This window comes from Peromyscus maniculatus, chromosome 20, assembly GCF_049852395.1.
Source record: "Peromyscus maniculatus bairdii isolate BWxNUB_F1_BW_parent chromosome 20, HU_Pman_BW_mat_3.1, whole genome shotgun sequence".
NCBI lineage: Eukaryota > Metazoa > Chordata > Mammalia > Rodentia > Cricetidae > Peromyscus > Peromyscus maniculatus.
Genome location: NC_134871.1, coordinates 20,937,808 through 20,951,511, shown reverse-complemented (window position 1 = coordinate 20,951,511; position 13,704 = coordinate 20,937,808). Strand labels below are relative to the sequence as shown.

Here is a 13,704-nt window from a genome sequence, read left to right as displayed (position 1 = left end):
AAATGGAAAATCAACCCTATCACAGCCTTTATGAACCATGGTCCACCATGCACTTTGAGTTCTCCAGAGAAGCTGAACCAGAAGCATATATAGATTTGACATAGAAAAAGATAGAAAGAGTTGCACGATGTGTGTGTATGTATGTGTGTGCATGCGTGCGTGCGTGCGTGCGTGCGTGTGTGCGTGCATGCGTGTGTGTGTGTGTGTGTGTGTGTGTGTGTCTATCCATGGACCATGAGTCAATGAAGATATACAAATGTACACAGAAAGGCTGAATGAAAAGGAAAGGAAGGAGGAAGGGAGAGAGAGAGATTTTTTAAGGTGTAGGTTATTATTGGAGATAGCAAGTCTGAAATTCATATGGCAAACTACTAAAAATCAGTTCAAATTCTACAAGAGAAGAAAAACTTGGAACTCAAATAGATTTGGGTTTTTTTTAAATCAAATTATAATCTTAAAAACAAATTATTTTTCATTTGGAAACTTTTTTTTTTCTTAAGGCCTCCAATAATTGGATAAGGCCTATTCACCTTAGAAACAATCCTCAGTTTTATTCAAAATTGACTGATGTCTGTGTTAATCACATCTAAAACAGGTTTCCATAGCATCAAGACTGGCGTTTGACTAAATAAATGGACATCTTCTACCAGCTAAACTGACTCACAAGACTAAGCCACATCATAGATGGACTATACTGCTGTGGTCTTACCTTGAGTGTGCTTAAGAGCAGTTGATATCTAATTAGATTAGGTATTGGACTATATAAAATTCTGTTTATCATTCAGACTATAACCATACTGTGGAGGGCTGCTTTCTTCTCCAGGGATGGGGCCACTGATAAATTGCTCATGTTTCAACAATTAATCCTCTTCTCATGCCAATGGGGAAAAATATAAGTAAAGTTGATAGGTCTCAAAAAAAAGGCCCTCAAAGTAAGAAGGGACTTGTAAGAAAGAATGGTTTTGGTGGGAGAGCGAGAGATGAGAGAGGGTAGTGAAGGGTAAAAATGACTCCAGTTCCTTATGTACACTTACGAAACGCTCAAAGAAATAAATTACATGCAGGACTAGCACTCTCACTCAGCTGGTGAAAGTGCTCGCTTCCAAGCCTGGCAACCTGAATTAGGTCCTCAGAATCCGCGTGCTGGAAAGAGAAAACTGGCTGTGGTAGCTTGTCTGCTGACCTCCACACATGCTATGGCATGCATGCACCCATGCATACACATGACACACAGCTGTAAAAAGATTATAAAGACTCGCAAAATCAAAGCCCAGTGTCATGGCAAACGCCTGTCATCCCAGAACTTGGGAGGCAGAGGCTAGCCTGGGATAGTGAGTTGGAGGTCAGGTCTGGCTACATGAAATCCGGTCTCAAAGTAATAACAAAAACAAATTTAAAAAGAAACAATCATAAAAAGATTTAAAACGTTAAAGGCTAGTGCTTTTGTTGCATGTGGACAAATATAGAGAATTTATGTAATTAAAAGACACGGTTGCTTCATAAGCGTGTGAGCTTGCATGACTTTAAACGTGGGACCAAAAGGAGAGAGGACGGGTTTATTGACTAAGCCTTTCGGGTGCACAGCTGTTTAACAAATGGTGGGGCAGCTGCTTGGAATGGCAGGAGAGATGTGCCTAACTTTTGATCATGGTTACATAAGCCTTCCTTTTTGGCTCTTACAGAGTTGCTTGCAATATACTTATGTAATACGGTTGAAACTTATACCAAGAAGGAAGCATCTCAGAAGCATCTCAGAAATGATGTTAGCTGGCTTCTTATGTTTAAAAGCATGAGAGTGTGTTTGTAAGGGCCTGTGTACATGTGGGCACAGTGCTTTGTGTGTGTGTGTGTGTGTGTGTGTGTGTGTGTGTGTGTGTGTGTATACACACACACAAAGGATTTGAATTAGCGTGGGATGTTATTTGTCCTGGACAGGCTTCCATATCAGATGGTGGTTAGTGCTTGGGTAACATGCCTTTCAACTTATGAAGCCTTACAAGTTCAATGAGGCTAGGTAGTGGGACTTTCGATTTTACCCTGAGGTAAAATTTTTCCTTTGTCCCAGAGAGTAAATTCTATAATTTGCTTATCAAACTGTAATAATAAAACTTAAGATAGAATGTGGCTAGCATCTTGTATTAGTACATTGGTTTTGGAAGCTCATTATATTAGTCAGATGATTTTTTTTTCTTGTCCAATAAGACTCAGCCTGGATTTGCCCACTTAAGCCAACTATTTTCTGTAGTGTAGAAGTCAAGACAGAGATAAGTTTTTGCTTTATTTAATTTTTTCCCATTTATTTATTTATTTATTTGCTCACTCACTTACTTACTTATGTGTGTGTCTAGCTGGGGATTGAGTGGGCATTGTGGAGGTCACAGGGTAACTTGTAGGTGTCAATTTTTTCCCTCCATCATATGGGTTCCAGGGTTGAAACTCAGGCTTGGCAACAAACAACTCACTTTATAAGTCATTACAGTGGCCCCAGAAATAGCCTTAGATGATAAAACAAAATAAAATAAATAAAAGTCTTTCTGTAAACCTCAAATAGGATGCCTCCTCCTTACTTGGGTTGAAACAACATAAGCACAAAGTTCCAAAATATGACGATTAATTGTCTTTAACAGACACTTTTCATGCTCATTGTTGAAAGAATAAAAACAACAAAAATAAAACAATAAAAACAAGGCGTGCTTATAAGCACACAACCATTATCTCTCTCTTAGTATTTAATCATAATCATCTCTTGCAACACAATACCATTCTTGTAGCATGATGCCCTATTGTTAGATAACAGCTATATTGTATACTTTTCTATGAAAGATGTTGACGTAGGTACTTTTCTAAGTACTTTGGAGGAATGTGGAGGGGAAACCAATATGGTACAAGGCTGCAGATATGGCTCAGTGTCATAGCATTTTCCTAGCATATGAAGAGCCATGGGTTTGATGTCTAAGATGGGGGGTGAGGGTGAGAGAGGAGAGGAAAGGAAGAAGAGGGGAGGGGGGGGGAGAGAGGAGAAGAGAGAAGAGGGAAGGGAAGGGGAGGAGAGGAGAGGGGAGAAGAGAGAGAAAAAGTGAATTTTTAATTTTTTAAGTTCATTGATTTTTTTATTGTATCAGACTGGGTATGATTTCTCTATGCCTTCATTTTATTTTCTATAAAATGATGATACTAATAAGTACAGCTTTGTGTCTGGTATGTAATATTCCTCTTCTATTTATAGTAAATTACCAAAAAGGTATTAGCTTAAATAATGCCAATATAAATTACCAATAGACTAAAGATGGAGTTTTCGGAAGGCTATCTTCTCTTCGAGAAGCTCCAGATGAGAATGGCCTTTCGGGCCTTTTCAGTTTTCTAGAACCCACATGCATTTCTTGGCTCATGGTCTCACACCGTCTTCAAAGTTTCTCGCATCTCATGCCTTTGATTCTGACCATCCTGCCTCCCTTTTCCACCATAAGGGACTCTTGTGGTTACAGTAGGCCCACAAAAGTGATTAGAAACATAATTCCCTCCTCAAAGTCAGCTTACTAGCAACCATTTCATCTGAAAAGACATCAATTCCCCATCGTATGGTCATGTTCATAGGTTACAGCAACCAGTAGGAGGACACATACATTTAGAGGTCATCAGTCTGATAAAAATGTCAGAATACCTGCTACTCAGGAAACACCCAAAGAATGTGGGCTTTTGCCATGAAGGAAGAGCCCTTCCCTGTATGCGTTGTTATATTTAGGTGAGAAGATGCCAACTGACCAATGTCCCAGAAACCGAATGAACACAAAGCTCCAGCTCACTGAGTTTCAACACCTTGTACAAACACTCGTTCTGGCACTCTGCCTAGAAATCTGACGAACAATGCGCCACGTTGTCATGTCTGACCTAGAACCTGTAGTTTGAAGCTGTCCTGTTTTTTCCTCTTCACATGCCTTTCCTTTCTTAAGGATATTTTACTACTGCAGTAACACCTTATTATATACAACTGATACATCACAAAAGGAAGTTGAGTGCTTGCCTTTCTGTCAAGGTTAAAGCCCTGGGAGTCCAGCCCTGAGGTTGGCAACTCCCCCACCCCCACCTCCAGGGTTCCATGTGCATCTCCACTCATCTCCAGAATCCAAATACACCTCTTTAACTCAAGCCATCTCTGTCTATTGTGAGAGAAACACAACTATTTTCTCTCGTGTGTATGTGTATGTAAACGTTTGAAGTCAAATGCCCCCTCTTATTTCCTAATCCTTTCTGGAATCCCCTGAACTAGTCCATCTTCCTCACTTTTCCTGACTGTTACACAAGCTTCCTTTTCTTTGTTCTCTGAGAGTTTGTAAAAATGACCATGTCATATGGATGAAGTGTCTACCAAGATGGAAGCATTTCAGACATTACCTAAGCTGGTTGCTCACGTGTGGAGGAAGGTGGGTACCTCCGTCTACAAATGTAGTCTTCTGTCTCCTTCTTGTCTTCCCTCACTGACTGGTGCCAGCACCCCAAGAAGGCTCGGTTCTCTCCTTTCCTTTTATTCTACCTTAAATCTGTCTTCTGCCTTGTATTGAAACAGCCCTGTCAGTGTGCTAAAGGGCACCAGGAACTATTTTTAAGCACCCACCATATGCCAGACCCTGTGTTTAGACATTCTGCATACATTGTCTCATTTAATCCTAATTTAATACCTTAGTGGGTAGATATTATTTCTCCTTTTTGGGTTTTTTTTTAACTATAGATTTTTTGCAACTGGGCCACAGAGAACCCTATGTTGTCCCAGGGTAGGTATAGCAGGGAGAATTCAAACTCAGATTTGCCTAATTTCAAAACCTCGATTTTCACCTAGTGTTGAGGAGCTTGTCTTGCAATGCTGGGCTTAAGGTATGCCCCTCTTTCAAGGCTTGCTTGAGTTCACAGCTTCTGTGGCAGATCTTAGGATAACCTAATAACAGACGTATCATTCTTGCTCACGTTGTTGATGGTTTCCGTGGGCAACTAAAGACTGCAGTATGTCCTGTTTTGATCACTGGTCAAACATCTCCCTTGTAGGTGGTCATGCAGATGAACCCAGGTGCATGTCTCCTAGTTTCTAAGGGCACCTGCCCTTAAAGAAGGAAGGAAGTTTTCAGGTGTGGGTGGCTTTTGAGCCACAATAAATTTGGGTTCTAGTGAGGGAAATGAATCCTGATGAGTCCATCCTTTTTTCCATTAAAAATCAACCCTTAGTGTACCCTGTGGCAGGCCAAAACATGCTTTTGTTCTTTGAACAAAAACACCCACAACGGAAACAGAAACCAGTTTAGCAACTCCCCTAGTGAGTGCAGAAGGTTTCATGTAACTAAAGCTTCCCATTGTGCCTGCCTCTCTGGTCCTGGTAAATTTGTAATGCTGCAAGGTTGATACTGTCCCCTAAACTCCCTGCTGCAAGACTATGAATTTACTTTGCCAGTGCTTTATACCCTGCATTTCCTTAGCAGCAATCTGAATCTTAAGGTCTGTTTGGTAGAGTGGACTTTGTACCTCCTTCTGACTCTCTCCCTCATCCTTGCCTGCTTGGAAGGAAGAGAGGGAGAGAGGGAGAGAGGGAGGGAGGGAGGGAGGGAGGGAGGGAGGGAGGGAGGGAGGGAGGGAGGGAGGGAGGGAGGGCAATGGTGGCATAGGCCTTTAATCCCAGCACTTGGGAGGCAGAGGCAGGTGTATATCCAAGTTCGAGGCTAGTCTAGTCTACAAAGTGAGTTCCAGGACAGCCAGGACTACTCAGAGAAACCCTATTTTGAAAAAAAAAAAAAAAAAAAGAAAGAAAGAAAGAAAGAAAGAAAGAAAGAAAAAGAAAAACATAATGCAACTGTAATAGCATGCTCTTAATAGGAAAATCACTTTCTGGGTTTTAAATTTTGCCACATACAAAGGAGATCAGTTTGGGAAACCATTCACATAATAGCCTTGCCCTTGTGTGTTCTATATAGATGAAAAAGTTACAAAAAATGATCTTTTAAATATAATAAATAGGAAATCATCCCCCAAACATTATTATTTCTTTCACAGGAAGGAAAAGTGCAGATTAAGTTAAGCAATCAGTATAATTTATGAATTTTGTGTGTGTATGTAATTGGGGAAAGCTTAACAAAAATACACCCTACCCAGAAAATTAATGCAGCCTCATGTCATTATTGGATGAGCAGTCAAAACTGGGACAGAGGCAAGAGATTATAAAACACAAATGAATGTAAAATTTACTCAAGTCTGAAAGTTACCACATTATATAAAAATCTATATTCATAAGAAATATACATTCAAGTCCATGGGGTAGAGGACTATGGTGTGTGTGTGACTTGTTAAATGGGTCAGCCTGTGTGTGCACAGGTGCCTGTGGAGGAGAGAAGATCCAAACACAAAGCAAGTGGGATAAAATAGTGATAATGGTCGAATCTAAGTACAAGGTATGGGAGTACTTTGCTCCTAGCTTATATTCGTTCATAGCTATGATGCTGAAATCTGAATTTCTCACCTTGAATATTATTACAAAAGCCCAGACCAGTAGGTCCAACTGCTTCTTAGACATGTTCATTAGGATACACCAGCGGTATTCCAATATCAACTTTTCCAAAGTTGGTTTTGTATCATTTCTCCTTTAAACCTCTTTCCTTCACCATTCTCTGCTACCAAACTAATTCTTTCCTTTCCCTTCCAAGATCCCCAAACCATTGCCGCAATTATCCAAAACCCTCAAACCCCACTCTAAAGTGTCTTGAATTAATCTACCCCCTTTAATCCCTACAGCCATCATTCTGCTTCACATAGCACATGAATTACAATCATCAGCTCAGAGGTGGGCCCCTATATCCAGGATGGATCCCTTTATAATCCATTGCAGGACTTGTGGCTAATTTCTAAAGGCCAAAGCTGATCCTGTTAATGCTTCCCTTAAAATCCTAATTGTATCCCTGTGGCTTTCAGATTAAAATCAAAATTGTCAAAAGTAATTTACAAGATATACAAAGGCATTTGTTTCTTGGAATGTCGTCTCTCTCCTATTTCCTACCCCCTCTAAGCCGCAGTTGACTTCATGACATGCTGGTCTTTTTTGCCTTGAGCATTTTCTTCATGCTCATCACACTTTACCTTTCAACAATATACTCCCATCTACTCGACTTACTAGTACTTAAAATCCCAGTTTAGATGACGACTTTTACCTCATGGCACCCCAAGTATGATTAATTTAGAAGCAGATTTAAAATATAATACAATTATCATTAGCACATCTGTTAAATTGCCAGATAGCATGTGTGCTTTCAATCAGTTCAATTTTCCATAACTATTTGTTGAACATCTGTTATATGGCGAGCTTCTTCTGAATGGATCGTTGAGCAGGCATGTACTGCTGTCTGACGGTATTGGTGTGGATCTAGGAGCTGTGCTGAACACCCTCAGTCCTTAAATTTTAATAACGGTAGCTAGCGATAAATCAGTAGGTATCACTTGTTGGTTATAAATGTTAGGATGAAAATTCTATACATAAGGGGTACTTTCCAACACACATCAGTAGTCAGCAGACCTCTGTGATAAAATAGTATACAGCGGAGTTTAGGTAAAATGATGAAGCAAGGTCAGGCCATTGTCTGGGTGGAAGAGCATTCAACAAGTACAGGAACTACAAGTGCAAAACCCAGCTAGGAACAGACTCAGCATGTTCAAGAAACAGAAAAGAGGCCCACGGTGGTTAGCAAAAAGACATTGGCAAGGAGCTCTAGGAGCCAGAACCTGTTGGCTTAAACAATGAGTCCACTCTCTCTAATTCAGTCTTGGTATTAACTTCAGTTGTCTAAAGATATTCTGTATCAACAGAGAAAACAGACAGAACTGCAGTCTGTGGAGGAGGAAAGGACGCTGAGGGTTGAGGCCGGTGGAAACGTCTCCCTAGTTTAAAGCTGTTTGTTGCCCAAGGGTTTGGGACCAGAGCCTGGAACACCTGAAGCAGTGTTAGGAATACAGCAGCCAGCAGCTCAAAGATTTGGTCACTCACGAACCAGCCAGCCTTGCAGTCTCTTCCCTCTGGCCTTTCCTCACCCGATTATTCCTTTCTGCTTGCTTCAAAGCTGAGATAGCCAACAGCATGATTCTTTTCATGACCAGGTGGTGACAGGGGGTGCTTTTTGTCTTTGAACTACGGCAGTGATTTTTGTTGGAAGTAAAATACAGTTTTAAGAATAAAACAGCAGTGTCCAGTTTTTCACAACAACTTCCAGACAGGTGGTCAAAGTAGAGCTAATGTGATATTATTCTACTTTAATGCTCTCTGTATGGTAAAAACAAAAAATAAAAGATATGGATGCAGCTTGCTGATAGAGTACAAAATGAGTATGCATGAGGCCCCAGACTGCAGATAAATAAAATTAAAATAAATCACTATATTATTTAAAGACAACATTCTTTCTTCATCACATCTAAAAGATCTTGAACTAGTTTTCAAATGATTTCTAGTCCATTTCTTTTTCCTGTTGATCAGTACCAAATCATTAGTTTCCCATTTCATTTTAGTATATTTTATCTTTGTGTGATATCTGTAATCTTAATGGTTACCTCCCTTTGATGAAAATGGAATAAGAATACTAGTTCAAGTTTGTTTTAAATAAATAAATAAATAAATAAATAATAAATAAATAAATAAATAAATAAATAAATAAATAAATAAATAGAAGAAACTGGAAAGGAGAACAAAATGAAACAAAACCAATGCACACAAGGAACATACTCTCAGTGCGGTGGAATTCTGTAAGGCAGAATTCAATTCAGAAGTCATACAACTTCTGACAGTCTTCCCTGTGCTGGGTTAAACCTATAATCCCAGCAGTTGATAGTGCAAAGTAGGAGCATTTCAGTGAATGCAGGGCCAGCCTGGGCTAAGGAGAAAGACCTGTCTTAAAAAACAAACAAACAAATCAAGAAACTCTCCACTCTTAATATAAATATTTTAACCAAACACTAAACTCATTTAGCATTATCTAAGGGTTTTTCTTTACCTTGTTTCCTTTATGTGTGTATTTTGAATTTTCTAAAGCAAGTGCAGAGAATTTTTTTTTTAAGAATTGACTGTAAAACATTTCTGTATTGTTAAGAACATGGCATTAGCAAGACTTACCTTGACACAGCAGGCAATATTTGAAAAACCCACCCACACTTCCTCAAGTTCTGTACCAGAAGCTATTTAAGTCAGTCTTCAAAGGGGACTTTTTAAACTTCACTGAGTTAGTTCTTTAACCATGCATACAGGGATAAAGTACATTCTGATTACCGTCACCCCACAATCTCTAATCTCCCTCCTCCCCATTCCTCTCTTTCCTCCCTATAAGTCACTTTCCCACGTTCGTGACTTTTTGTTGTTATTGTTTTCCTTTGGTTTTATTGGGTTGGTTGGTTTTGAGATGCACCAAGTTTAACCATGACCATCTGTGTGACCAGGGTTTGGAACTATCCCCTGGAGCTTGGTGGGCTCCTAGTGGGTCCCCAACAGAACAGTGACTGTCCCCCCACAAGAATCCATCAGCAGACAATAGTTCAGCAAAGTGGGGTAGGGCTCTATAAGCCCCCCTAAAAGGGCCAGTTTTAACAGAAAGAATTTCTGGTTCCTTTGGATAAAGGTTTTGCAAAATTTAATAAAGTACAAATAATAATTTTATATAGTATTACATGACTTATTATCTGAATAGTATAACAGTCAATTACAGTTTTCTGGAGTTCATGTTATGTAAATGATAATACTGTCTGATCTGTGGAACACGCATATTATCTTTGCCAGTTTTTAAAACTATAAAATTAATTTCTAAATAAATTTAGCTGTAATTAAATTATGAAAAACTGATAACTGTCATAAATTAACTTCATTGTTCTGTGAATATCCCACATGGAAAAAAATGAGGAAAAAATATTCTTAAAGTCTCTGAAATTAGTTAGAAATAACTAGGTCTAGTGGTTAAATTATAAGATCATAAGTTACCGTTAATATCTTGATTAAGTCCTACCTATTCTCTGCCACAATTGACAATTTTCGTATGGTTAAGAACAAGATGGACAATATCAACCACAAAAAGAGGAAAATGACTCTTCGGTGTCTACTTCTCTGCTTGGTTAGTGGGTTGGCCCTCTCGATGGGATGACTATGCCACCTGGCACAAATCTCTTTGCTGCTGAGTTAATCTGTTAATCTGTAATAATTTGCAGTGTCACCAAAGAGTTATGCTTTTAGCCTTAAAAGTTCTTCTTAATTATGTAATAATAATGGTGCAAAATAATGCTTTCATTGTGACATTTTCATACATGCATGAAGTATGCGTTGACCGTGTTCACCCTGTCTGTGGCCTTTCTGTTCTTCCTCTCGGCACTGTCTTTGCCTGTCCACATTCCTAATAGTCATCCTTTTATATTCGTGGTCTTTTTGTTCCCTTTGCATTCAACATGAGAGACAACAGGTGATGCTAATCTTCGTGAGTCTGGTTTACTTAGTTTAGCACGATGATCTTCAGCTTCGTCTGTTTTCCTACAAATGATGTGATTTTCATAATTTTCTAGCTGAGTAAAACTCCATTGGGTAGTTATCAAATTTTTTTTGATTAGTGTGTGGCATAAATCTATAGCTTGATGTTTGTGAACAGTGTCATGGTAAAATGTGGCAATGTGGATACCTTTAGTGTAAGCTGGCGTGGTCTCTTCTGAGTATATTCCCAGACCTCTGTATGTCCTTTTATGCTTCTCTCTTCATAACAGTAATTTAAAAGCCAGCACTTTCCAAGTGTTTATGACATGCCACATCTGACTTTACCTTATACATGATAAATTATTCAATAGTTACAACAACACTTTGTGGTAGAAAACATTGCAATCTTTGTTTCACGGGTGGCAAAATTGAAGAACATGGGTCACGTACCATACAGTCTTGAGCCCAGACTGACCATCTCCAGGATCTTTCCTACACATGGATTTGTAATGCTTACATTCTGAAAAGCATAAGTATTCCCCAGGGAAAGCAGGGTCACCACGAAGCCTATTGGACACAAAGAATGAGAAATATACCCTCTGCTTAACAAGAGACATTTTCCCCAACGGAAACCACAGAACTTTAAGGGACTTTTTGCCTTTAGTCACAAAATATTCTCACAAGGGAAAAAAGGAGGAAATAAAGTCTGTGTTATCCAATGGCTGGATTACCACGATAACCCGTGATGAGTTTTTCCAATATTTATTGCTTACTAGATACCACTAATCTTTATTATATGCTACTTGGTCTGGTTAAATCATCGGGCTAAGTATATTTTGTTCATGCAAACCATACAGGACTTTTATGAGATATTTATGTGCTCTAGCACCCAAACATACTTGATATGCATGCCCTGTAAAAGCTGGGAAAAGAAAGCTGCCTCTGTAAGCACTTTAAAAATTTTAAGAGTTGCTCTTAACCACTAGCTCTGCTCCCCAAAATGAAATTAAATCTTAATAATTAAGCTTTGTCACAGAGCAATATCCCTGTTTTCTATGAAGCAGACATGATTACTTTATGATGTAGAAGTGCGCTGGACACTTTGCTTCAGAACTGATAACGTTTGTCCTCGTCATTTTCCCGTTTTTCACTCCATCTGTACTGCCCTGAAGGGAGATGCCTGCACAGTGCAGTTTTGATGAATGCACACTGCAAATAAAACACACATCTCATCTCAGGTTGAGGCTTTCTCCTTGACATTGCAACATGATATTAGCCAATGGATTTTTATAATTATACTGTCAGCAAGTAACATCTATAATTAAGGAGATGATTTCTAACTCCAATTTACTAAATCTTCAAGAGATGACTTTTTCTACTATGTATTTTTCTTTTGTGAAAAGTGTATCCAGAGCATCTTTAAAATAAAGAAAACAGCAATAGAAAAAAGGGAAAAATAAATATACAAGGAGATGTATTTAATCATATTTATAAATTTCATAAAAATAAACTAAAAGCCAGGCATGTTGGTGCATACCTACTATTCCAGAACTCAGAGAAAAGATTAAGAGCCAATGACAAAATATTGGAAAATACCCATCTTATACTGATTTGACATGTGTGTAGATAAATAGATAAAAATATTTAGTTAAATATGTACCTAGAGTATAACCAATCCATGGGTGTGTTTTGCATGAGAGTGTATGAATGTATATTGGTTGTTTCATAGTTATATTATTCATCTTTAGTCATGAAAATGACAAATTTTGATAATGTCTACTATTATGTGAGATTTAAGTATGTAAAAAGCTTATATTAGCTTAGGTTTTGTTTTTGTGTGTGGTTTTTTTTCTGGAATAAAGTCTTGCTTTAAGAAGGAGACAATTCTTTCTTGCTTACTACCTGCTACTATGGTTTCTCAGGCATCTGGGAATATGGGAAACTGAGGTTGAGCACAGTAGCATCCTGAGAACACCTCTGTCTTCTCATTCTGCTTACCATAGAAAGCTGCAAGGAAAAGCATCCAGCATTACAGGAAAATGTTATGTTACTAGTTTTCTGGGAATGCCTAACATAGCAAAATTTTTAGAACAGGCAACATCTCCCAGGATGATTGTATAGCTAACAAGAGAATATTTATAAAAGATAAAGTATTACTTATCTGTAAGACAGTATTATTAACATCACTTAAATGCACCAGAATGGTGTCTAGGAGTAGATTAAGCCAATAATGGCATTAAGAAAGTGAATGGAGCTTAACATCTATTAAACAGTTACTCAAGCAGAGTTCCAGGAAGTTCACTAGTTTCTGTAGGTTATCTTATTTATCCGGTAGCAATTACCTGGAATATAGCTACAGCTCTTGAAAGAATCAAGTATAGGGTTTGTAATGGATCCCTCAAAAACATTGCCAGTGAACACCAGCTCCCTCTAAAAGCAGAGTGCTTGATCTTTTTCCAGATGCCAAGCAACTTGCTACAGAGCTTTTATATTTTGACAGAGACCACCATCTGTGTATGGCATGTAAAATATGAGCACCAGAGATGTGAATTGTTGGAAATGCTGACTCCATTTTTATTATGTCATTATCAATTCTTCGTCATGTTATCCACTATGCACATAGTTTTCAATGACTTGTAAATCCTTGCCATTCTTCTGAAGGCCACCAGTTCAAGCTTCCAGTAGTGCTTGGACTCATAAGCATCTGTGATCATGGAGTTGCCATTTTCTGTTCCTGGTTATTATGATCTTAAGCACCACCACCACCACCCCAATCAAAAGCAGCACTGTATCTTTTTTAAACTTTGGTGCACTGCCAAAGAAAGTTCTGTAAGACAGGAAATGACAACAGAGAATAGAGGGAGACATCCTCCAAAGTTAACTGCTGGACTCTAAAGGTGAAGAATATGAACGAGGAGTCAGATGGAGCCAGGTAGTGGGTACAGCCATTTGTTCCTACTGTACTTACAAAGGATGTGAATTAAGAGTTCAGGTAGGAAAAAGAGTTGTTACTGGTACCCGTTTACCAAATTATTAAGTGTTCACAGTATGGTAAGTGTGGGTTTCAATAGAGAAAAAGGTAAGTATAATATGAGAAAGATTGACGATGTCACAATGAGGCGGCTGGAGATTCTAGGGTGGTCGTGGGTGTCAAATTTGCGTTCCAACCATAGTTAGCAGTGTTCACATGCCTGTTGAGATATAGAACACCAACCTGGTTAATACCCAGCTTATCAAATCCACAG

General features: G+C 38.7%; 1 protein-coding gene across 7 annotated transcripts in view; it reads left to right on the top strand.

Annotated features, from left to right (window-relative positions):
• Oxr1 (oxidation resistance 1) overlaps window positions 1-13,704 on the top strand; it is a 414,716-nt gene that overhangs the window by 293,040 nt on the left and 107,972 nt on the right. The window lies entirely within an intron of this gene.